The sequence below is a fragment of the Tamandua tetradactyla genome, chromosome 11, assembly GCF_023851605.1.
Source record: "Tamandua tetradactyla isolate mTamTet1 chromosome 11, mTamTet1.pri, whole genome shotgun sequence".
Taxonomy (NCBI): Eukaryota; Metazoa; Chordata; class Mammalia; order Pilosa; family Myrmecophagidae; genus Tamandua; species Tamandua tetradactyla.
In genome coordinates, this window is record NC_135337.1 from 83,776,066 (window position 1) to 83,801,785 (window position 25,720).

A 25,720-nucleotide genomic window follows, 5' to 3' on the forward strand; every position below is an offset into this window, starting at 1 on the left:
GGGCGACGGAGAGACGGGCCCGAGGAGAGCGGAGTCCTGGAGGGAGGTCTCGTTCCCCGGGAAGGCGCCGCCAGGCCGTGCGCGCGACCCCCACAGGCTTGCCTAGGGCCTCCAGCCTGGCCGCGGTGGACTCCCACCCAAGCGGGCGGGTCCCCGGGTTCAGTCCGCCCCGTACGTGCTCGTGGGCTCTGTTTGGCCAAGGCAGAGGTGGAGGCGATGCCCGCGGGCCCCATCTGAGCCCCAGCAGCCCCCAGGCAGAGCAAACCACCCTCCTCCCGGAGAGAAAGGTCTTTCGGCCTCCCTCTTCTCCTCCTCGCTAAGAAGTGCCGGGGGCAGGATCTGGATGTAGTGAAAACAGTAACATTACCTGGCACCCAAATCCTTCAGGCCTCCGAGGAGAAGCCCCACTTACCGGACCAGACGTCCTGCCTGCCAGTGATCGTTTGGGTGACAAAAGTATGCGTGCGCTTTGGGTCGTATTTACTTTTTTAGTTTCTTTCTTGCGTAAGGATGGTGCGGTGCTGCTTTCATTGCTGGCAGGAGTGAGAGGCGCTTGGTCCTTGGACGGTTAATTGTCGCTGTTCAGATTAACTCCTGCTCTGTTGAGATCGAAGCCGTAGAAGAGAAGGCAGGTTGAGAGGATAAAAAGTTTCATGAAGTTTTACCGCGAAGTGAAGAACACAACTTCTGGCCTGTACCACCTCCGAGGAGAGTGGAACTGCAGCCGGGAGCTTGAAAGTTCCCTTCTCTTTTCATTGACCAGGGAGAGCTCAGGGCAGTGTGAAAATCCTGCTAGCCAGTGGTGATTTAGGATGACTTTGCAGGTATATGGGTGAATGATTAATCCCCGAGGGAGAAGTGTTCCTTGTGGAGGTTTCAGTGTCATGTCAGATCTGGATTCTGATCCTCATTCGGCCACCTGTTAGCAGCATAACCTCTCTAAGCCTTAGTCTTCCCTCGGTGAAGTGGGAATACAGATTGGTTGAGGGGTCGATGAGATGTGTATAAGGTGCACAGCAGACTGCTTGGCATATGGTGACTGCTCAGTAAACGGTATCTATTCCGTGCATATGTGCCTGCACCCAAGCCTGTTTGACATTCTAAGCAATAAAGAATGTGGAAAGTGTGAGTGTCTGGATTGTTGTTTGGACTGGTCAGCATTTACACTTTATCAATAGTCTGTCATTTCTGTGGGTCAAGCCCTTTTGAGTAAAACTGGAAGATGTAAACATAATTTGTTTTAGAGTGCTATAGCTTATTTCCTGTCTTAGAGAACTGGAAAAAGAGTTATTTTAGTCTTTTCTCTTACCTTTATTTTTGTTTTAAGTGTGACTTGAGAATGGCCCAGCTTTGAAAGTTGAAGTGCCTGTAAACTGCTTCCATGGTATAATTTTCATTCTTGTCACAAAGTAGCAATTAGGGCTGTAAGGCCGTTGTCCTTTGTTGTCACTGGCCTCTGGGACTAGGGCTGTGGTCACCAGCTGGACCTCTCTGGGTGTTTACCTACCACATGTTTGGCATAACTCTGACCCTTAGGTCAAGGGCTCCTTCCTTCCCCCTCACTCCCCCTGTGTCCAGTTCCCATTTCTTTACCTCCCTTTGTGACTTTTGCAACATTGTGATCTTCAGTTCTTTCAAGTAATTGAAGGCCTAGAAATCTTTATTAAGACCTTTATTAAATCCAGCCAGTCTTTGCTTCTTTGTTACTGGTTAGTTACACTTTCCTTTCCCCCTGAAAGTGGTAATGAGCTGCTGGATTTTCAAAAACTCTGTCTTCAGGTGCAAAACAATTCAAGTGGTGGCTCTGGGGCTGCCCTGAGGAATTTTTTTTCAGAGAAGGAATGTGGCTGGGGGGGGCGAAGGGGGAAGTTGGTTAAAATAATGTCCTCCCAGGGGTTTCACGGAACCAGCCATTGAAGCTGTACTCATTTTTTTTGGTTAAAATTACCTTGGGTGTAAACAGTTCTGCTTGCTTGCTTCTCTGCTTTTGTTCATAAATAGATACATGGATTTAACAGAGTACAGAGGTGCAGTTAGGTTTGTCCAGTGTAGCAAAGCCATATACTGATTTATGATCATATATTTTTTTCCTCATACAAAAACAATTTTTAATTTGTACATTTTGTCACTATCCTTGTACACTTTAGGCATTCCCAGATTATACCATCTCCGTCTTTATCGTCTATCTTTCCTTCTGATTTCATTTGTGCCCCCAGCCCTCCTCCCTCTATCATTCTCACATTCAGCTTCATACAGTGTACTAACATTATTGTATTACAGTTAAGTAGTATTGTGCTATCCATTTCTGAATTTTTACAATCAGTCCTATTGCTCAATCTGTATCCCTTCAGCTCTAATTATCCAAAATATCATATCTTGATAAAAAATATTCTAAAAGGTTAACTGGTAAAAATATACATTTTACACATTGTATATGTTTACATTTTACACTCATGCCATTCTTTTGTTTGTTTGTTTGTTTTTCATGGGCAGACACCAGGAATCGAACCTGGGTCTCCAGCATGGCAGGTGAGAACTCTGCCACTGTACCACCATCGCCCGTCTGCCATTCTTTTTTTTTTTAATAACTGCTTTATTGAGATGCGGTTCACATTCACCATAACATTCCCCCTTTTCATGCGTGCAGTTCAGTACTTTTTTAGTCTATTCATTCAGCTGTGCAACCATCACTACTATTTAGCCCAGAACATTTTACTGGCATGTCATTCTCATGGGTGGACTTCGGGAGGAGAGAAAGTCAGAAGTGGGAGACCAGTCTGAGCACGTGCAACTTGTTGGCGTTTGACATGAACCCTGTTAACATTTGGATTATCATAGTGGTGGGGTGGAGAAAGGAAGTTGTCCACAATGGCGTTAATATGTTCAAAAGTCCCCTTGCAACTTACTAGACAAGATGGAGAGCAGATAATTGTTTGACCAGCATTGTACAATCCAAAGCTAAAAGAGAGTGCACTGTGGTGCCCATGGTGCTCAGGTGTGGTAATCAAAGGAGGGTTCCTGGTGACCCTTTGCTGCGCCCAGTTAGGGGGCTCCTCAGGGAATGGTGCTAAGAGAGGTAGTAAGATGGAAACCCTCAAATGTTGCTGGTTTGAATGTAAAATGGTACAGTTGCTTTGGAAGAAGAGTCTGTCACTTCCACCAAAGCTTAAACTCCACATATGATACACCATTTCCACTCCCAGGTATATCTGAGAGAGATGAAAATCAATGTCCACAAAAAATTTGAACATGAATGTTTATACCAGCCATAATCGTAATCGTCATAATGCAGAAACAGCTTAAATGTCCATCAGTGGATGATGAATGAATAAACCCAATATGGTACTTCCAGACAATGGAATATTATTCAGCCGTAAAAAATGAATGAGTTCTGATACATGAGGCAATATGAATGAACCTCGAAAACATTATGCTGAGTGAAAGAAACCAGCCCCTAAAGACCTCTTTTCTAGTTTGCTAGCTGCCGGAATGCAATATACCAGAAACAGAATGGCTTTTTAAAGGGGGAATTTAATCAGATGCTAGTTTATAGTTCCAAGGCCGAGAAAATGTCCCAATTAAAACAAGTCTATAGAAATGTCCAATCTGAAGCATCCAAAGATACCTTGGTTCAAGAAGGCTAATGAAGTTCAGGGTTTCCCTCTCAAGTGAGAAGGCACATAGTGAACACAGTCATTTCCTTCTTCATCTCCAAAGGTCGCTGGGAGACCACCTTTTTGGCTGGTGGACTCTGCCTCTCGTGGCTATGTCATTCAACTCTGCTCTCTCTGAATCTCTCTTTCTCCAATATGTTTCCTCTTTTTTAGAACTTCAGAAACTAATCAAGACCCACCCAAATGGGTGGAGACGTGCATCTACCTAATAATCCAGTTTAACAACCACTCTTGATTAAATCACATCTCCGGGGAGATGATCTAATTACAGTTTCAAGCATGCAGTGCTGAACAGTGATTAGAAGAAACAGCTGCCTTTACAAAATGGGATTAGGATTAAAACATGGCTTTTCTAGGGTACATACATCATTTCAAAGCAGCACAACCTCATATTATATGATCCCATTTATATGAAATGTCCAGAACAGGTAAATCTATAAAGATAGAAAGTTAAGTTAGTGGTTGCCAGGGACTGGGGAAAGGGAGTGACTGGGGGATATTGGTTAGGAGGTGTAGGGTGTCTTCTTGAGCTTGTGAAAATTGTCTAAATTTGTGATGAATGCACAACTCTGTGGATATGTTAAAAGCCATTGAGACTTGTATATTTTAAATGGCTAAATTGAGTGGTGTGTGAATTATATTTCAATAAAGTTTTTTAAAAAAAGTGAGAGGGAGAGAGAGATGGGAAGAGAACTGGAAAGGAAAACTGGAACAGTGGATATAGTTATGGTAGTAGAGTAGAACTTTTAAGGAATTGCTTAGGGCTGGGCTACTAGAAGGTCAAAGGGTAAAGTTAAAGGATGACAAGGTTGCCAGCCTAAAGAAAACCCTAAAGATAAAGGGAAACAACTCGATTACATAAGTTGTTTGGTTGCTGGGTCATTGGCATTGATAGGGTTTTGTTCTGGGGTACTCATGTCCCACACTGCTCAAGTGCTGGGGATAAAGTTTATTATAGACTCAGGGTCCCTGTCAGGTAGAAGATGATTACAAAGTGTGTGGACTGTTCAGTGTGACAGGGGTCAAGGTAGAGGTGTGGGGCTAAGAGTTTGGCTGTGGACAAGAAAACCCTCTCCAGAGCAGACAGAATTCAGACCACTTCAAAGGTAGATATGGCAGGACTTAACCTGACAGTGTGGGAGAGAGAGAGGAGGCTCAGATGATCCTCTGCCCCCCACCCCGGGGTGTGAGGCAGGTATCTGAATACCAGTGGTACCAGAGGTCATTGACTAGTAGAATTCTTCCTTACCTGGCATGGGGACCCTCTAGCTTGCAAATGGGGACATTCATTGGTGTGACCAGCTTGGCTCCCTCACTAAAATTTATCTTGTGTGGGAGGGGAAAGTGGCCATGATTTCTGCCTTCCCATCAAGGACTCTTCTCCCCACTTCCACTCTGTTCTGAGGTCTTCCAGTGTTCAAGAACAATGAAAAGTTTTAGCTGTTGGTAGACCATTAGGGACTCAAGTTGTGGTGCTTTGGGATGGGGTGAGGGTGAGGCAGCAGGACAGTGAACACTGTCTGCAAAGCAGTCACTACCCTCTCGTGGTGGGTGATACAGGGAGGAAGAGAGAGGCAGAGACACTCAGAGCCAAAGAACAGAAAATCCATCAGAAATGAAAAGGAAGACTGTCTGAGAGCAGAGCAGTGATTGGGCCAGGAAACCTCCGAGGTCTTACTCATGTAAACTAGCAGTTTCCTTATCCTTGCAGTTCTTGAGACTCTCCTGTCCATTCCCACCAGGCTTCAGCTACCCTTCTCCTACTCTCAGTGCTTTACACATGGAGCATCCTGGCTTCAGGAGGTTACAGGAATGTCAGCGTCTCTCCTCTGTCCTGTAATTTATAATCATTCTCCTGCCACGAGATTAATCGAGTGAAACCATCATAACCCTGTGTGGTTGACAGAATAACGGCCTCCACAAAAATGTCTGCATCCCAGTCCCCACAATCTGTGAATATGTAGCTTTACTTGGCAAAGGGAACTTTGCAAATGGGATTAAATTAAGGGTCTTGAGATGGGGAGATTATCCTGGATTATTTGGGTGGGTCCAGTGTCATCACAAGGGTCCTTGTAAGAGGAAGGCAGGGGAAGCAGAGACAGAAGAAGATATGATGGCAGAAGTAGAGGTCTGAGTGACCGTAGGAAGTGGCATGAGCCCTGGAATATAGGTGACTTCTAGAAGCTGGAAAAGGCCAGAAAACAGATCATTCTTCTCACCCAGAGCTCCTAGAAGAAGCACAGCCTCTTGGTTTTAGCCCAGTGACACCTATTTCAGACTTCTGATCTGTAAGAACTGTAAGAAAATAAGTCCCTTTAAGTCACTGCATTTGCAGTAGCTTGTTATAGCAGCCATAGGAAATTAATACAACCAGTTCCTCTCTCTCTTACTTGCAGTTTCAAACTTCCAACTCTGGAGCTCACCCATCCTGCCCTACCCACCTGCCTTTCCAGCCTTTTCTTCTACCATGGAGGTGTCTAACACTCTCAGCTTTACGCAGTCTTCCTCACCACCCTTCCCGCATACCACATTCCCCTTCTCTGACCTTATCCGCAGTCCCTTTTCCTCCCCTGTGTGCTATGCACCATGGACACCGAGGTGGTTAAGCACAGCTTGCTGCCAGCAGCCCAGGTCTGCCTTTGTGGTCGTAGAGATGCCTCTACTATTGCTTTTGGAGTGCTCAGCAGAGTTAAGGTGTGTTCCATTCATTTGTTCATCTGTTCGTTCAGATTACTGCCAGACACTTGTATATACTGGGCATGAGGGCTCAACCATAAACACAACTTAACTTTTTTCTTCTTTTTTTAATAACTCTATTAAAATCAAAGTGCAGGGCGGTACACTGGTGGCTCAGAATTCTTGCGTGCTGTGCCAGAGACCCGGGTTCAATTCCCAGAGCCTGCCCATGCTGGGGGGGAAAAAAATCAAAGTGCAGCCGCTATAGTCTGGTCAGTAAGTTTGAGGAACAATTATAAATCACACCTTGTAAATTTTTGCTTTCAAATTTGTCACTAGCTCCACTAGCTTATTATCAGGAAGACCAGATCTCCTTTTTGGCATTTCTCCTTCTCCCAGAATTTTCCAAAAATTCCAATAGAAAAGAAAGGCCCTTCAGCTTCCACACTTGCTAGAGAGACCCTTGCTGCCCTCAGGGTCTGCCAGGCTGTTGCTACTTTTTAAAAAATTTTAATTTCTGTGTAATTCACATACCATAACATTCGTTCTTTCCAAGTATACAGTTCAGTGATTTTAGTTTAGTTTTTTTTTTCACAAAATTGTACAACCATCACTAAAACTTTCTAATTCTAGAACATTCTCATCACCCCCAAAAGAAGCCCCATTAGCAGCTTTTCCCCACTCCCCTCAGCCCTTGAGAACTGCTCATCTATGTCCTGTCTCTATGGATTTGCCTGTTCTGGACATTTCATATGAATGGAATCATTAACCTTCTGTGTCTGACCTATCTAAGCACTGCTTTAAGATGCAACCCTGTTGAGGCCATGAATTTAGTAATTTTTAATCTGTAATACTATTAACATTAAAGAAATAGTAACGTGGGCCCCACCAGCACCATAAACAGGCTGCCCCAGAGTGGTGTCCTGTTTTGTACAGTTAGCCCAACCTGTGGCCAACCCCTTTGTCATCTGATTGTTATTTATTTGTTTTCATGTCATGTTACTGATGAGTTGTTTAGTTCCTTGCTTGAGGAACTGCTTGGCCACTGTCTCGATATCTAGGACCAGCACTGCCCCATAAAAACTTAACTGAATTGGGCAATTGATCTAATGCCAAAATAATCAGAAACAGATTTAAGGTTAACAGAAGACCTTCTGGATTAACTGAACACCAGGCACCCCTGTCTCCAGAGATTTTTAAAATTAGTGTAGCTTTCTTTGGTCGGGAAGGTTTGCCTTGCAGATGGACCTGAAAACAGGCATCTCTGTGACTCTTGTAGCATGGCATCCCCGGGTGGGTGTGTTTTGTTTTTATCAGGGCCATAATGAAAAATAACATTGTATACAGTGACCCGATAAACCCACATAGACACAATGAAATTCAAAGTTTTACCAAGCAATACTTATCTTTATTACTTGTGATAGATTCTGGCATTTTCTATTCTATTTTTGTCTGTGTGAAAAGTTGTTTTTCTAACTTACTGAACCTGCAAATGAGTGGTGAGCCACAGTATCAAAATGCCACCCCAGTCCAAGGCCTGGCGCCCTCTTCACTGTACTTGTACTTTGTGCAGAAGTACCACCAGCATGTCAGACAAACTGCCCTACAAAGTCACTGACATCGGCCTGGCCTCCTGGAGACTCAGGGCCCTAGATATGGCGGAGAATGAGACGCGGGAGATGACGGTCTCCAGGCCACTTGACTGTGGAGACAGCTTTGCTTCTAGAGACCCTCATCGCCTCTGCGTACTGAGGAGCAGTGGTTCAGCTGCAGCATTTTCTCCACCTAACCATGCAGTGGGCACCACTGCCAAGGCTGGCCTTCCATGTACACCTGGAAGGGTGACACAGATGAGGAGCATTTCCGGTGTATCGAGGAGCCACTGTACTTCAAGGACGGCTCCTTAGCATGATTCTGGGCAATGGCAGTGGCCTCACCAACCTCATCCACACCAAGGACCTGTGGCTCCTGTCGGGCATCTGAGGCATCTCCAAGGTGACCAGGACTGGGGTCCACAAAGTGTAAAAGATGGTGGCCAACAGGCTCCTGAAGGAGCCATCACTGTCAGTGACTCTGTCTCCAAGAGCAATTTTGACAAACTCTGTGGCTTCCTGGAGTCCCTCATAGACGGTACCAAGCAGGCTGCAGACGTGATGGTTGGGGGCAAGGTGGCTGTGGTGGCAGGCCAAGTGACTTGGGCAAAGGCTGGGCCCTGTGGGCCTTCAGGGGCCTGTGCTACTGTCACCAAGATAGTCCCCATCAGCACGGTGCAGGCTGCCCTGAAGGGCTGTGAGGTGAGCACTGTGGATGAGGCCTGGAAGGAAGGCAGCATGTTTGTCACCACCACAGGCTGAGTCGGCATCATCCTCAGCCAGCACTTTGAGCAGAGAAAGAATGGTACTATCAAGTGTAGCATCAGACACTTTGAGTGGAGGTTGATGTCACGTGGCTCAACGAGAATGCTGTGGAGAAAGTCCCACGTGCACTGCTACTGGCTGAAGAGTGGTCACCATATCAGCTGTTCTAGTTTGCCAGCTGCCGGAATGCAATATACCAGAAACGTAATGGCTTTTAGAAAGGGGAATTTAATAAGTTGCTAGTTTACAGTTCTAAAACCAAGATATTGTCCCAATTAAAACAAGTCAGTTGAAATCACAGGCATCCATCCAGGGAAAGATACCTTGGTTCAAGAAGGCCAATGAAGTTCAGGGTTTCTCTCTAGTGAGAAGGCACATGGTGAACACAGTCAGGGTTCCTCTCTCATCTGGAAGGGCACATGGCGAGCACAGCGTCATCTGCTAGCTTCTCCTGGCTTCCTGTTTCATGAAGTTCCCCGGGAGGCATTTTCCTTCTTCATCTCCAAAGCGCTGGCTGATGGACTCTCTGCTTCTTGGTGCTGCAGCATTCTCTGCTCTCTCTGAATCTCCTTTATTCTCCAAAATGTTTCCTCTTTTATAGGACTCCAGAAACTTATCGAGACTCACCTAAATGGGTGGAGACATGCCATCACCTAATCCAGTTTAACAACCACTCTTGATTAAATCACATCTCCAAGGAGATGATCTGAGTACAGTTTCAAACATACAGTATCGACTAGGGATTTTTCTGCCTTTACAAAATGGAATTTTGATTAAAACATGGATTTTCTAGGGGACATACATCTTTTCAAACCAGCACATCAGCCTAATGGTCAAGGGCCATTTGGTCAACCCACGCCATGCCGTGGGCCACCCTAGTTTCATGACGAGCAACTCCTTCACCAACCAGCTGCTAGTGCAGATTGAGTTGTGGACCCACTTGGACAAATACCCTGACCAGGCCCACTTCCTGCCCAAGAAACTGGATGAGGCAATGGCTGAAGCCCACCTGGGCAGGCTGAGTATGAATCTGACCTACTTGAGAAGAAGCAGGCCCGGTAGTTGGGCAGGTCCCATGATGGCTTTCAAGCCTGAACAGTACAGCTTCCTAGAGCCATGCCTACCCTTTGCCTTCCAGCTTGTGTCCCTGCCCAAGCCCTACCTCTCCTCCCTAAGAATTATAAATGGCACCATCTTTGAAGTTGGATTGTCAGTATCTTCCCCCATTGACTCTCTGGGGCTAGTCACTCAATCTTGGGCTTCTGCTGCATCCCTCGTACTATTCTAAGTATGAAAAGGGGCATTGAGAAACCTTTCTTCCAGCCCTGGTCACAGTGGAGGTGCAAGAGAGGTGCACGCTTCACCCACAGGGAAGTGTGAGCTCAGGGGTCTTGGAACCACTCCCGCAGTCAGCCCTTCAGCTGAAAGTCAGCAGTGATAGTCAGAAGGCCCATGCCCTTTTATAACCTAAGACTTCACCTGGCCTTAAGGACTTTATACCCACATACTTGGCTCACAGGCTTACCTATTCTTCTGCCCATGACAGTGAGGGAAAGCAGCCTTGAAGGGCAGGGAGGAACTGCTGGAGTTTGATGTTCCCTGACAGCCTGGCCTAGTGCTGGGCATATTCCTAAACCGTAGAACAGTGAGGTTGGTGTTTTCAGTCCCTGTTTTACAGGGGTTAGAATAGACAGTTCAGGGGACAAGAGAAGTGACAGCCAGAGGTTGAGAGGGAAATGTAAAAGCAGGCATAGGACTGCCACTGCTTTGGAACATGATGGTTCCTATCACAACCCTGGGTCATAAAATCACTAATTGGATTCATAATGTATTAGAAGAGAGCAGGAAGGTGGGTAAATAAAATTTGGTGTGCCCAAAACAAAACAAAACAAAAAACTACCAACCTGGGATCCCAGTGTGCCATACAGTTGGAAAATATTTAGAAAAGGATGAGACACTGGGCAAATACAGTTAATAGCTTGGACTTCAGGGAACTTACTTTTTCAAGTGGCTTGTAAATGAGAACAAGTTCACAAGTTATTAATGTTCATTTCTTAGATTCTTTTCAATACATGGTTATTTTCAAGCATTTTAAAGTATTCAACTCACTCTTGAGTATCACGAATGTGTCCTGAAGTTGGACTGTCTGTGTCCATTGGTAGGTAGAAAGAAAGGTGTGAATGAGATACATTTATATATTTGGAGATGTCTCCTGTGAACTTGTCGACACATCAGGGAAGAGTAACAAGGAAAGCAGGATTTTTTTTTTTTTAGCTTGTGTTCCTAAAATAACTTATATTTTCCCCAAACCCTCTCCTTTACCTCCTCCCCATCTGTTTTGTCATTGTTCTTGCTTTTGTTTTGATGAACAATTTTATTCACACATCATATAATCCATCCAAAGTGTAGAATCAAAGGCTTTCCATAGAACCATGGAGTTGTGCATTCATTGCTACAATCAATTTGAGAACATTCTCGTTACTAAAAAAATAATAGTAGTAATAAAATCCCATACTCTTTTTAGTGCCATGTTATTGAGACTTAGCATTTGTTTTAGTTTGCTGAAGCTGCCAGAATACGACACACCAGAGATGGATTGGCTTTTTTTTTTTTTTACTTTTTTTAATTGTATAGTATAACACATATACAAAGCAAAGAAATAAAAAAGCGATGGTTTTCAAAGCACTCTTCAAAAAGTGGTTACAAGACAAATCCCAGAGTTTGTCGTGGGCTACCATATGATCCTCTCATTTTTCCAAGAGGCTAGAGGGCTTAAATAATTTTTATCATCACAATCAACTTTTTTTCCTTCTTTTTTTGTGAACAATAACATATATACCAAAAAGCTATAAATTTCTAAGCACAGCACCACAATTAATTGTAAAACATATTTCAGACTTTGACATGTGTGGTAGTTAAACTCAGTTGTCAACTTGACCAGGTGAAGGCACCTAGTTCTGTTGCTGTGGACATGAGCCAATGGTGCGTGAACCTCATCTGTTTCTGATTACATCTGCAGTCAGCTAGGAGGCGTGCCTGCTGCAATGAATGATGTTTGACTTAATTGGCTGGTGCTTAAATGAGAGACTCAACATAGCACAGCCCAAGCAGCTCAGCATACCTCATTTCAGCACTTGCAGCTCAGTCCAGGCCTTTGGAAATGCAGAAAGGAAACACCCTGGGGAAAGTTGTTGGAACCCAGAGGCCTGGAGAGAAGGCCAGCAGAGATCACCCTGAGCCTTCCCCCATAAGAAAGAACCTCAGATGAAAGTTAGCTGCCTTTCCTCTGAAGAACTAATGAAATAAATCCCCTTTTATTAAAAGCCAATCCATCTCTGGTGTGTTGCATTTTGGCAGCTAGCAAACTAGGACAACATGGGTTACAATTTCACAATTTTAGGTTTTTACTTATAGCAGCTCTAAAGTACTGGAGATTAAAAAGTTATCAATTGAATGATTCAGTATTCATATTTATTTGTTAAATCCTATCTTCTATATATAGCGCCACTGTTCTAGTTTGCTAGCTGCCAGAATGCAACATACCAGAAATGGAATGGCTTTTAAAAGGGGGAACTTAATAAGTTGCTCGTTTACAGTTCTAAGGCGGAGAAAATGTCCCAATTACAACAAGTCTATAGAAATGTCCAGTCCAAGGCATCCAGGGAAAAATATCTTGGTTCATGAAAGCCAATGAAGTTCAGGGTTTCTCTCTCAAGTGGAAGGGCACATGGCGAACACAGTCAGAGTTTCTCTCTCATCTGAAAGAGCACATGGTGAACATGGCATCATCTGCTAGCTTCTTCTCCTGGCTTCCTGTTTCATGAAGCTCCCTGGGAGGCATTTTTCTTCTTTATCTCCAAAGGTCACTGGCTGCTGGACTCTCCCTCTTGTGGCTATGCTGTTCTACTCTGCTCGCTCTGAATCTCTCATTCTCCAAAATGTTTCCTCTTTTATAGGACTTCAGAAACTAATCCCAAGACCCACCTAAGTGGGTGAAGACACACCTCTACCTAATCCAGCTTAACAACCACTCTTGATTGAGTTACATCTCCAGGGAGATGATGTGATTACATACAGTATTGAATAGGGATTATTCTGCCTTTACCAAATGGGATCTTGATTAAAACATGGCTTTTCTAGGGGACATACATCTTTTCAAACCAGCACGTCCACCATCACCTTTGATCTTTCCATACCTCTCTTTAGGGTTGTTTGGGCCGTGGCAGTTCTAAATTTTTGAAATTGGAAGGGTCTGTCACTAATATGGGATAAGTAGATAGAACTATCTGATGTTCTGGAGAGGCTGGGCTAGGTTTCAGGACTTACCTGGACCAGGGACCCATCTTGAGGTTGTAGGTTTCTGGCAAGTCACTGTTAGTGCATGGAACCCTTGTGGAATCTTATATATTGCTCTCGATGTTCTTTAGGATTGGCTGGAATGGTCCTGGTTAGGGTTTGGCAGGTTATGATAGGTAGCAAGGTCTACCTGAAGCTTGCATAAGAACAGCCTCCATAGTAGCCTCTCGACTGTATTTGAAGTCTCTTTGCCACTGGAACTTTCTTAATTACACTTCTTTTCTCCCTTTTGGTCAGGATGGAATTGTTGATCCCATGATGCCAGGTCTGTATTCATCCCTGGGAGTCCTCTCCCACTTTGCCAGGGAGACTTTCACGCCTGGATGTCATATCCCATGTAGTGGGGAGGGCAATGATTTCACTTGCAGAGTTGGGCTTAGAGAGACTGAGGCCACATCTGAGCAACAACAGAGGTCCTCCAGAAGTAACTCTTAGGCATGCCTAAAGGTAGTCTAAGTTTCTTCGCTCCCTACATAAGCTTTACAAGAGCAAGCCTCAGGATTGAGGGCATGGCCTGTTGATTTGGGTGTCTCTTAAGTTTGACACAGTATCAGGGTATTCCCTGATAGTAAGGTTTAATAGTTCTGTATTCTTTCTCCCATCCCTCAGGGGAATTTACCAATACTTTTTGATTATCTGGTTAATATACTCTAGTATGTTTCCAGGCATTACAATAATCTATACAGGATTAACGGACCTCTCTTATTCTGTACTCCCTGTGTTTCAGTTGTTCAAATGAGCTATACAGATAGGTTGAATTAGATTATGCACTACAGAAAATTTCAGTTCCAGATCAGATAAACCTTTCTTCCATTGGTCTCAAAAAGTGTGTGTGGTTCTAAAATATAGACACTGTCTTCCTTTCCCATATGTTCTGAATTACTTTAACCCCAACCTGTTCGGCTTTGTTCTTATCTCTAAATATCAGGTTATATATAAAACAGCCTCTCAAAATCCAGAAATATTACTTACCTCTGGACTTAATGTGTCTGCTCTAAAAGCTTACAATCTAGGCCCCTGTTTTCTTATAAGCATTTTCTAAAGGTGACCATACCATTCTTGTTCTTTTGTTTCTGGCGTATTTTGTCTCACCAAATGTCCCACATGTTCATTCACATCATTGCATGCCTCACGACTTTGTACCTTTTTGTAGCAGCATAACCTTTGTTCATAAGTATACACCATCGTTTGCCATTCTACTTCTCTGTCAATGCATCCTTCAGTCACCTGCATTCATCGGGCATCATGTACAAGGCCCAAGGTCCACAGTCCATAACATTCTCAATTTTAGATAATTTCATTGTTCCCAAGAGAAGGAAAGCCAATAAGCTCACCCTTGCCAAACAGGAAATCTAAACGTCCTCTTAACTCTTGTCCCTCACCCCATTATTTACCTCTGCTGTTGCTGTAGTAGTGCTGGTGGTTTCCTTTGAACATAACTCATAGCATGCAATAGCAGTTTTCCCCCTGTACCTTGGACTTAAACATTCTTTATGTAAGAATCATATTCTTGAAGTAATTCTTATGAGAACTAATTCATGTTTCTAGTGTGAATCAGTGGGACACATAGGTCTATACAACCCCTTTCAATCTTGTTCATCTTCAATATGGTAATATTACTTCTAGACCCACTAGAGAACTACCTTCACTCCTATCTATTCTGTTACGTTGAAGTTCAACCTCATTAGCTAACGGTTCACCCATCTCTTGTTTGTATGCATCTCTAAGTCACCTATATTCTGTATTATAAGCCTCTGATTATACCTTTATGCCGCTCATAAAAGTGGAATCATACAGTTTCTGTCCTTTTGTTCTGGCTAATTTCGCTGAGCATTATGTCCTCAAGGCTCATCCATCTTGTCATGTGCTTCAGGACGTCATTTTGTCTTGCTGCTGCATAATATTCCATCATATGTATATACCACATTTTGTTGATCCACTCGTTGGATTAGCTTCTTTTTTTTCCTTTACTTAGGCAGGCACTGGAAATCAATCCCAGGTCTCTGGCATGGCGGGCGAGAACTCTGCCTGCTGAGCCACCATGGCCTGCCCTTTAAAGTAAGAAAGTGTGAATCCTCCTACTTCATTCTTCTTTTTCAAGATATTTTTCACTACTGAAGGTCCCTGTTCTAGTTTGCTGGCTGCCAGAATGCAACATACCGGAAATGGAATGGCTTTAAAAAAGAGGAATTTAGTAAATTGCTAGTTTACAGTTCTAAGGCCAAGAAAATGTCCCAATTAAAACAAATCTATAGAAATGTCCAATCAAAGATGTCCAGGAAAAGATACCTTGGTTCAAGAAGGCCGATGAAGTTCAGGGTTTCTCTCTCATCTGGAAGGGCACATGGCAAACACGACGTCATCTGCTTCCTCTCCTGGCTTCCTGTTTCATGAAGCTCCCTGGGAGGCATTTTCCTTCTTCATCTCCAAAGGTCGCTGGCTGGTGGACTCTGCTTCTCATGGCTATGTCGTTCTGCTCTGCTCTGTCTGAATTGCTTATTCTCCAAAATGTTTCCTCCCTTATAGTATTCGAGAAACTAATCAAGACCCACCCAAATGGTTGGAGACAGGTCGTCACCTAATCCAGTTTAACGACCACTCTCGATTACATCACATCTCCAGGGAGATGATCTAATTACAGTTTCAAACATACAATGCTGAATAGGGATTAGAAGAAATGGCTGCCTTTACAAAATGGGATTAAGATTAAAACATGGCTTTTCTAGGGGACATACATCCTTTCAAACCAGCACAGTCCCTTTCCCTTTCAAATAAATTTGATGATTGTTTTTTCTATTTCAGCACAGTAGGCTGTTGGAATTTTTATTGGGATTGCATTGAATCTGTAAATCAATTTGTATGGAATTGACATCTTAATGGCATTTAGTCTTCCAAACTATGTACACGGAATGTCCTTCCATTTATTTAGGTCTTTGATTTCTTTTAGCAGTATTTTGTAATTTTCTGGGTCCTTTACGTCCTTGGTTAAATTTATTCCTAGAGATTTGGTTCTTGTAGTTGCTATTGTACATAGAGTTTTTTTCTTGATATCTTCTGTAGATTGCTCCTTAGTAGTATCTAGAAACACTGCTCATTTTTGCATGTTGATCTTGTATCCCACCATTTCACTGAACTAATTTATTAGCTCTAGCAGCTTTGTTGTGGATCTTTGCAGGACTTTCTAGATATAGGATCATGTCATCTGCAAATAATGGAAGTTTTACTTCTTTCTTTCCTGTTTGAATGCCTTTTATTTTTATTTATTTATTTATTTATTTATTTATTTAAGTGCTCTGGCTAGAACTTCAGTGTTGAATAACATTGGTGACTGACAGTGGTCATCCTTGTCTTGTTCCTGATCTTAGAGGGAAAGCTTTTAGTCTTTGATCACTGAGTATGATGATCGCTGTTGGTTTTTCATATGTGCCCTTTATTCCCCATCTCTTCTCAGTCTGTAATCTACCTTTGTTCTCTGGGAATTTGCTTTTTCTGGTTATTTCTCAAAGTGATGTCAAACAATTTTTACCCTTATGTGACTTGCTAATTTCACAACTCAGAAAAATGTCTTCAAGGTTTTCCCATGTTCAGCACTTCTCAGAACCTCAGTTCTTAATGGCCAAATAATATCCCATCACGTGTTTGTACCACACTTTGTTTATCCATTCATCTATTTATGGATACTTGGGTTGTGTGCACCTTTTGGCTGTTGAGAAGAATGCTGATATAAACTTTGTGTACAAGTATCTGTTTGAGATCCTCTTTTCCCTTTCTGTGGGATTGTCAGGTCATATGATAATTATGTGTTTAACCTTTTCAGGAACTGCTTTCTATGGTTTTCTACAGTTTATAGTCCCACTGACAGTGTGGAATTCCAATTTCTCCATATCCTCACTGACATTTGTTATTTTCTTTTTGTTTCATTTTTTTTTTAAATAATAGCCGTCTTGGGGATATGAGGTGATATCTCATTGTGGTTTTGATTTGCATTTCCTAATGGCTAATGATGCTGAGCATCTTTTCATATACTTAATGGCTATTTGTATATCTTCTTTGGAGAAATATCGTTTGGGAAATATGTAGAAAAATGTTCAGAAAAATTCTTTTTTTAAAAAAATTGGGTTGCTTGTCTTTTTGTTGAGCTGTTGGTATTCTTTATATATGCTGGATATTAAGCCCTTAACTGCTGTATGGAAAAGGGGAGTCTTAAGAAGAACTCTGAGTTTCTTGCTTGAAAAGCTTCTAAGTTGGAATCTTTTTTTTTTAATTTATTTATTTATTAATTAAAAAAATTTAACAACAAACGAACTAAAACATTAATGTGATCATTTCATTCTACATATATAATCAATAATTCACAATATCATCACTTAGTTGCATATTCATCATTTCTTAGAACATTTGCCTAAGTCGGAATCTTTTGTATAAATCTTTATAATTTGCTATAAAGTATAATTAGCTTGATAAATGTTTGGCTGTTTGCCTTTGCTCTATATAATCTATTCTTCCCCCATGCATTCAGATACCACCTCCATCAAATACAGACGTTTTGTAGATGTTGAGAAATGTACCATCTGCCTGGCATGTGGTGGGTCCTCAATAAATGCTTACATGAATACATGAAATCTTTTCCTTCCTGACCTTGAGACGCTGAACATACTAAAATATATTCAAGCTCACGTTGTCACAGTTCTAAAAGGAATACTAATGAAGGTCTTTGCAGGGGTCTGGAATTTTCCTGATAAAGGAGCAGATTGCTGATTTAAGTTAATAGTTATAGTTGGTGTTCTTAGAATGGTAGGAGACTTGAGATGCTCAGAAATGAAGCTTGTACCTGTCTGCCACCCGCACAGGATATTTTAGGGTTCTGCGATTCAGTAATGGCTTCACAGTTAATCTACTCTACTGCTGCTTTGATCCCACTCCTTTCTGCAAGTCAAGGATAAATGGGGCTTTCCAAGTTACCTGAACCCTGCGGGGGGCATTTGGATGGTTGGGAATAGGTGCTTTCCCACATTGACTAGTTAGATGCAAGAGAGCAGGGGTCAGCAAACGTAACCACAAATGATCACATAATAATAGTTTAGGCTTTGCTGGCTTCACAGTCTCTGTCACAGCTACTCAGTGCTGCCTCTGCCATTGTAAACTCCATAGCAGCAGTATAGCTATGTTCAGGTAAAACTACTTACAAAAATGAAACACATAACCATAGTTTGCCAACCCCTGCGGTAGACTCGTGGTTTGGCCGTTCTGTTTTTATAGACTTCAAAGGGTCATGACTTTCTAATTTTGGAAATTTGGTGACAGGTTCAGGTCATGGGGACCAGAATCCCCCTGGCTGGTGCATGAGCTCACCAGATTTGCAGCTCTCCCTCTCCATCTCCCACTTTATGTTGTGTGCAGTTTGTAGGGAATAACGATTTCTAGTGGTATTTGCCAATCTGGGGATCAAGAAAGGGCTCAGAGTTCCCCCCAGATGAAAAGAATGAGACCTGCAGTTACCCTCCAAGAGGCCTGCCCTGGATGTGAGCTCAGAGTGGGGACGCTGTGGAGGGTCTAAGACTCACATAAATGCAGAGGCCTTGAATAATTTCCTCAGCATTTTGGAGACAAACAGGTTTTTTCTGACCTTGTACATACATGTTTTTCTGTCTGACCTTCTGCCTCCAACAGAATGTTTTTTATCTACTGAAAAAGAAACCTCTATCAAGTGTTTGATTTTCCTCTGCCCTCCTTACAGCCACCTCTGCTAACATTTGCTTTTCATTCCCCACATAAAAGTTTCTTGTTTTTGTTTTTAAATAAGGCCAGTGGAGTTTTCTGGAAGATTTCAGATGTATGGTAGCTACATCTGAATTAATCCTTTCAGTACCAATTGTCTTCATTCAGTTGTTTCTCAGCCACATCATTTTGATTTCTGTACAGCCAGTTGAATTAACGTAAGTGTTTAAAAAATGCCAAAGAGAAAGCCAGCTGCCTTTTTTCAGGAAGGACTCAGGGGCTAGAGTTGTTTTGTTGGGGCCCCCCTTCAGTCCAAGATCTGACCTTGTAGCCAGATTCAAATGAAGTACTTATTCACAAGGCATCAACCTTTTCAGAGTCTGAAATGCTGAGGAATGGCATAGAAGGTACCTCCTTCCCAACACCAGAAATTAGTGTAAAATCCAGGCAGAGGGAACAAGCAATCTCTAGGTCAGCCCTGGACAGTGCTGCAGAGTCACTGCCTGATTCTCAGTCCTTTACACATTCTTTTTTTCTTACACTCAAATAATGACTATTAATGCTGAGCTTCGCTTTTTTAATCAGTTACGTTCCAGTCTTGAGGCCGCTTGATCGGATTTGCCTCTCTTCAACCTCGCATTGGAAAGCTGTTTCTGCTCGTGGCCAATCTTATCCTTTAGTAGTAGTTCTTATCAGTTCACCTTTGGTAAAAAGTTCCGGAGACACCACCCTTGAATGGTACTTAAAGTTTAGTTTATTTGTTCATGAAAATGATTCAAAATACCAAGCAGAGAAATTTTTCCTCCGACGTTTCCAGACACCAGTCTCTCCTTGTTATTGTGAAGGGGGTTTTAATGAGCGAGGGCTCAGAGGCAGGGACAGGGGCCTTCCAGGCCAGTTGCAGAGACAGAGGGGGCATGGGTGAAACTGATCCTTGATGCAGTTACAAGGACCCTGTAATGCAGGACAGCTTTCAGGAGAGAAAACAGAAAGAAGGTCTGAACTGCCATTCAGTGTTTACCTTCTGACATGGGGAACATCAGGCTCAGAGGAGAAAATCTAAATCCAAGATGGTTAAGGACCAACTGCCCTGAAGTCCAGCTCTCCTGCAGCACTGATTGTCTCTTAAACACTAAAGTCCAGCAAGAACTTAAAAGATGAGTCACTGATGTCCGTGAACTGTGAAGTCTCATAGCCGGCCACCCAAAGGCTGCAAAGGAAGGAGAAGGGTGGGGACAGTGCAGTCCTCAAACTAGAGGAGTGTGGACTTGCCATCGCTCTCTGGTCACCCCACAGAGCTGGTCAGATGACCGTCAGTTTCTGCAGCCAGGAGCAGTAGAAGCCAGCGTGAGTCACAGGGACATTGTGTCACGTTTGGGTTGACACTGTGTCACATTAACCTCCTTTTTGGGCAGAAGCTTATCCAGTCTGTAGGTAGGGGAGTGGGATCGAATGTGTGGAGATGAAACCATCTCATCAGGCCCCAAAGCACACACATATTAAGACACTAATGCGATACCTTTAACCAAGTTCATAACTAGTTAAATTAATTTTCCTCAAGGGTATTAATTAGTGGGCCACTGTCAGTTTAAAGGAAGTCTACCCTTGGCTTCTGGCTCCATCAATTGTTGAGCATTTGACAGAGATCTGGAAAGCTTGCTCATCAACGCTAGAGGTGATGACCCAGAGGAGATGGCCTTCATTTCTGTATGATAGTCAGAACCCCAAAATCTCAGCAGCTGAGAGTTGGCTTAAGACAACAGTGTGGAATTGAATGTTTGATTCCTGTGTTTAGTTCTAAATCAGGATGTCTCAACTTTGATACTGTTGGCATTCTGACTGGATAATTCTTGCTGGGGCTGGGGGGTTCTGTGCACTGTAGGGGATTGAGCAGCATCTCTGGCTCCTGTTCACTAGATGCTAGTACACCCCCCCATCCCCACTCCCCAGTTGTGGCAACTGAAAATGTTTCTAGACATTGCCAGATGTCCTACCCCCGGGTGCAAACTGCTGGCCTAAATAAATGACTCCATAAATACAGGTTGGGGAAATAGTGTCTAATCACATCCTGTAAGAAAACAACTTAGGGATTTCAGTTGATAATTAAAAAAGTGATAGTTTGAGCTAGTGATTGTGAAACAGCAAACACACAAAAAAAAAAAAACACCAAAAAACACCTCCCCTCCCCTAGCAAAAAAAAAATCCCACCTAATGCAATTAGGTACCAAAAATTGGTACCTTTTCAGGTAACAAAACAATCTTCAACAAAGCAAGGACACTTCCTTCCCTCTCTTCTCATCCCACTTAACCACCAGGCAGCTCTGCAGAGAACTCCTCCCAGCCCTAGGAGCTCATCTACACTTAGGTGTCAGTTCCCATCTCATACCCAAATTTCTGTCCCTCCTGAGAGTCAGACTCCTACAGCCTGCTGCCTGCTGTCTTTTGATTTCTTCGCAGACAACCTCAGTTACTCAGATCCCAAACTGAACTCACCACCTCTCATCCCCCATATCCAAATCTGCCCTTCTAGTGTCACTGGGGTCCGTGCCTGGCTAACTGCACCACCCATCTTTCATACCACCCTCGAATCACTCTGCATCTCCCTTGATAGCCCCCTAGTTTGTCTCCCTACATACGCTCTCAGCTTCTTCCAACCTTCTGCACCACAGCCATTTTCTCCAAAGCACATCTGATCCCATACTCCCTGTGCACAAATCTCTCTGTGGCCTCCGTTTCCAGGATAAAGTATAAAATCCACAGGCCCCAAGCCCCCCATGACTTTCCACCCAGCCAGTTCTCCTGACTTCTCACCTAAGCCCCAGCCAGGTTTCCACCCATTCGTTCCCTTCCTTCCTTCAGCATACATTTGATGAGTACCCACCATGGGCCAGGCACAAAGGTGACTCCCTCGTGGAGTTTCCAGGATGTGATGAGTGCTAGGGAGACATGTGAAACCAGGAAGGGAAGGAGGAAGGGCGTGCGTGCATGTGTGCATGTGCGTGTGCTGGGCAGGTGTGTTTTGAGTAGGGTGGTCAGGGGTGGTCTTGCTGAGAAGGTGACCAGAGGAGGCAAAGGTACAGATGCAGTAGGTACAGCACTCAGGTGGGGCAGTGGCATGTTGGAGGGAGATGCTGGGGTGGCTGGAGGAGGGCAGGGAGGCAGCACAGGAGCTGGTAGGCCAGACGTTGGCAAATTTTCTGTAAATGGCCAAATGGTAAATATCTTCGGCTTATGGTCTCTGTGAACTATTCTTTTTTACAACTCTTTAAAAACATAAAAACCATTCCAGGCTTGTGGTCTGTACAAAAACAGGTGCTGAATTCTGCCCGTGAGTCGTAGTTTGCCTAACCCTGCTATAAAGATGTGAGCTCCTGGAGGAAGAAGTAGCCACAGGAGGGCTTTGAACAGGGCAGGGAGGTACCTGACTTGGTTTAAATGGTATCATTCTGGGGCTGTGGGCAGTCATATAAATAGTCAGCCCTGCAGTAGTCTAGAAAATTCTCCATTCTCTCCATCACAGCCACTCCTGAAGAGGGTGCTACTGTTGTACAGAGGGAGAAACTGAGGCAGGAACTGTTAGGTTCCTTGCTCAGCATCCCCATGCTGGAATTTGAGCCTATGTGGTCTGGCTCCAGGGTCCTTGTGCCTCAGCCCATGCTGAGCTGCCTCTCCCTCAAGCCCCTTTTAGAGCAAGGAAGGTGAGGACAGAGGGCTGTCTGGTGGATTTAGAAATGTGGGGTTCCTTCTTGGTCTTGACGAGAACAGCTTCCTTAAAAGGAGGGAGCCAAAGCCTGATGGGTATGGATTCAAGGCAGAGGGAGGGAGAAGGGAACCTGGAGACAGCAGGCTTGGCTAGGTCTCTTGAGTGTCTGCAAGCACTTGTTCTTGGCCCGCCAGACTGAATACAATGAACTGAAGGACCTTCCAGATAGGACCTCATGACATACATTTCAGACTTGCATTTCTGCATTTCAGGTGTGTCTTCTCTTCCCCCAACCCACAACTCCCCCCCCCCCCCCACCATTACAGCCCAGGGAGCCCTGTTCCCCTTCCCACCATAAGCCCTTGCCCTCAGCCTATCCCAGGAGTATATCCTTTGTGGCCCACCCATAACTGGAGCTGTCTTTTGCCCAAGATGTGGCACTACCTGAAGGGGAGCTCCTCTCTCCCCTCCCTTCTGTGGCAGAACAAGCATTTTCAGGTCCCCTCTTGATGCTCCCAGATCCACTTTCCCGGTATTCTGACCACTGCCTCTGTTTTTAACTTCACCAGCCTGGTGCCTTCCCATGAAGGACTCTCTCATGTGCTTTGGAGTAGCCAACCCAATGACTGAGCTAAATAGGGCATGCCAGCCACCATCACCAGGAAATTTTGATCAGGGTCTTTTATCCTAATTGTAAGCTTCTCCATCTCCAACACCTTTTCCACTGTTTGTTGTTTTGAACGTCACACACAGCATTGTAGGTGGCTACCTGTAGGAGATGGCCTGAGCACAGCACAGCCAAAGTCCTTGGCTACAGCAGGCTGAGTAGTTCATCAAGCCATCTGTTTTGGTTTGCTAAAGCTGCAGGAATGCAGTATACCAGAAATGGATTGGCTTTATCAAAGGGGTTTATTAAACTACAATTTTACAGTCTTAAGGCCATGAAAATGTCTGAATTAAGGTATCCAGAGAAAGGCACCGTGACTCAGAAGAAAAGCCGATGGCATAGGGATTTCTCTATCACATGGAAAAGCACATGGCGGCATCTTTCTTTCCTGGCTCCCAGTTTCAGACCAGTCTCTCAGCTCCTGTTTCTAGTGGCTTTCACTCTAAGCATCTGTGGTTCCTTACGTAGCTTCTATGGGGCAAACTCTGGGTTTCATCTCTTAGTTTAGCATCCCCAAACATCTGTATCTTGATTTCAGCTCTCTGCTCTCTGTGTGAGCTTTCAGCTCTCTCTCCATGAGCTCTTTTAAGGTCTCCAGTGAAGTAATTAAGACCCACCTTGAAGGGGGTGTGTCTCCATGGAAAAATCTAATCCAAAAGTCCTGCCCATAACTGGGTGGGGTCACATCTCCAATGGAAACATCCTAATCAAGAGGTCCCACCCAAACAATAGGTCTGCCCCACAAGATTTGAATTAAGAGAAACTTGTCTTTTCTGGTATGTATAACGGTTTCAAAACAGCATACCATCCAAAAAGCCCAGTTCAGGCCAGCAATTAGTAAAAAAGAACAAAAAATAGTGATCTACCTTAAATATTTTAACTTGAGATAGTAGCTAGATGTACTTTCATTTGCCAATCTTTTGGTGTAGATCCAAGGTTTCTCCTATGCAAGTGGAACCTGTCACACAGACTCTGCTCTCTGGAGGCAGGATGAAAACTTAAAGAAAACTGAAGCAATCCAGATCTTTCTAGGTTTCTGTAGTTGTTTCCCCTTGTGTTTGTTTGTGTTTGTCATTGTCTCACCAGCACCAAATTGGATACCTTATTTTGTTTCCAAGCAACTTGCTTTTACATTTTTCCAGAGAATTCCATTTATTTTCTTAGAAACACTAATCCTTTGGCCTTGTGTTTCAGTTTTGGTTGCAGGTTATCACTAAAGGATTTAATTATTATAATAGCGAGCACTGCTGACATACCCAGCTTTGGAAACAAACGGAAACATTGTTGGAATAGAAACAGGCCCCCTTACGCCTCAGCTGTTGGGAGCAGAGGCTTGCAGGCACATGGCTGCACAGTAGCCAGCCTGCCTCACCACTCAGCTTTAATCTCCATGGGAAGTTAGTCTGGGGTGGATGTATTCCACATTTCTCTGGTTATTGTCTTTATATGTTCCAGCTATTTATACATGTGGATTGTTCCCAAATAAATATTCCCAGCTTTGACTGTTCTCCTGACTCATACATATTTTTAACAGCCTCTGAGACTTCTGTCCCAGAATATGCCAGGTTGGGGGGGGGATGTTTCTGATTGACCACCTCCATGATTAGAGAGCGCTGTTGTTCTACTAGCTACCTTTCTTTTCCTTCCTGGAGGTCCCACCTCAAGAATGGCAGCACTTGGTGGCCCAAACCAGACAACTTCCTCATCTAGTCCTCCCTGGTGTTTAACAGGGCGCCATGCCTGACGATTCTGCTTCTGAGCTCCTTCCCTCTGCCTTAATTAAGGGCCACGGCACATCCCATCAGCATCTGCTAACACACCTCCTTCTGATCACCTGGCCTCCTCTGGGACGAGAATCAAGTCTTACCCAGACACCCCTACTCCCGCAGCAATGTTGGTTCTATAGCCCGTTCCCAAACAGTGACTGGGATTAGCTGAGCTTTAGCTGAGCCACAGTTCCTCCCCTCTTCCCAGTTTTGTAGGGTTTAGTGTATTTTTTTATTGGAGCTGGTCATGTGGTATTGTCTGCTTCTGGGAACTCTTTTTCAAGTATCTCTTTAAATAGGTGTTTATGTATTAGGGGTAGGACTAGAGGGAGCTAAAAAGTGACCACTTGCTCCATCCTATACTCTTCCAGTTTATTTCTTCATTTAATCCTTAATTTCCTGCTTTGCACAAGTGACTAAACAGTCTCAGGAAGACAAGGTAATTAGCCAAAGTTTCAAAGCCATTAACAGCATGTGACAGAGTCAGCCTTACAACCCAGCCTCCCCACCCCCACCCAACACCCAGCATCCTGAGTGTTAACTTTTTTTAAATTGTAAAAGAAATTCTTTTTTTAAATTGTTACTCTAGTCTTTTTATATTCTATAATATTAAATTATCAACACACATATTCAATTATATACTTTAAAATAATTTTTTAATTGCAAAAGGCAATTACAGAATATTTGGAAAATAGGAAAATGAACAGGAATACACCTGTCATCCCACACAACTACCATTAGTGCCATTTTCTCACATCACCCTGGAGGATTCTCTTTCTCGAAACATAGTTTCCTATGAGGTT

The 25,720-nt window shown here is 43.6% G+C and overlaps 1 protein-coding gene and 1 pseudogene across 7 annotated transcripts in view; both read left to right on the forward strand.

Annotated features, from left to right (window-relative positions):
* The window catches only part of ARHGEF18 (Rho/Rac guanine nucleotide exchange factor 18), a 126,888-nt gene that overhangs the window by 30,418 nt on the left and 70,750 nt on the right, over positions 1–25,720 (forward strand). The window lies entirely within an intron of this gene.
* Positions 4–15,297, forward strand: LOC143650558 (adenosylhomocysteinase-like; annotated as a pseudogene).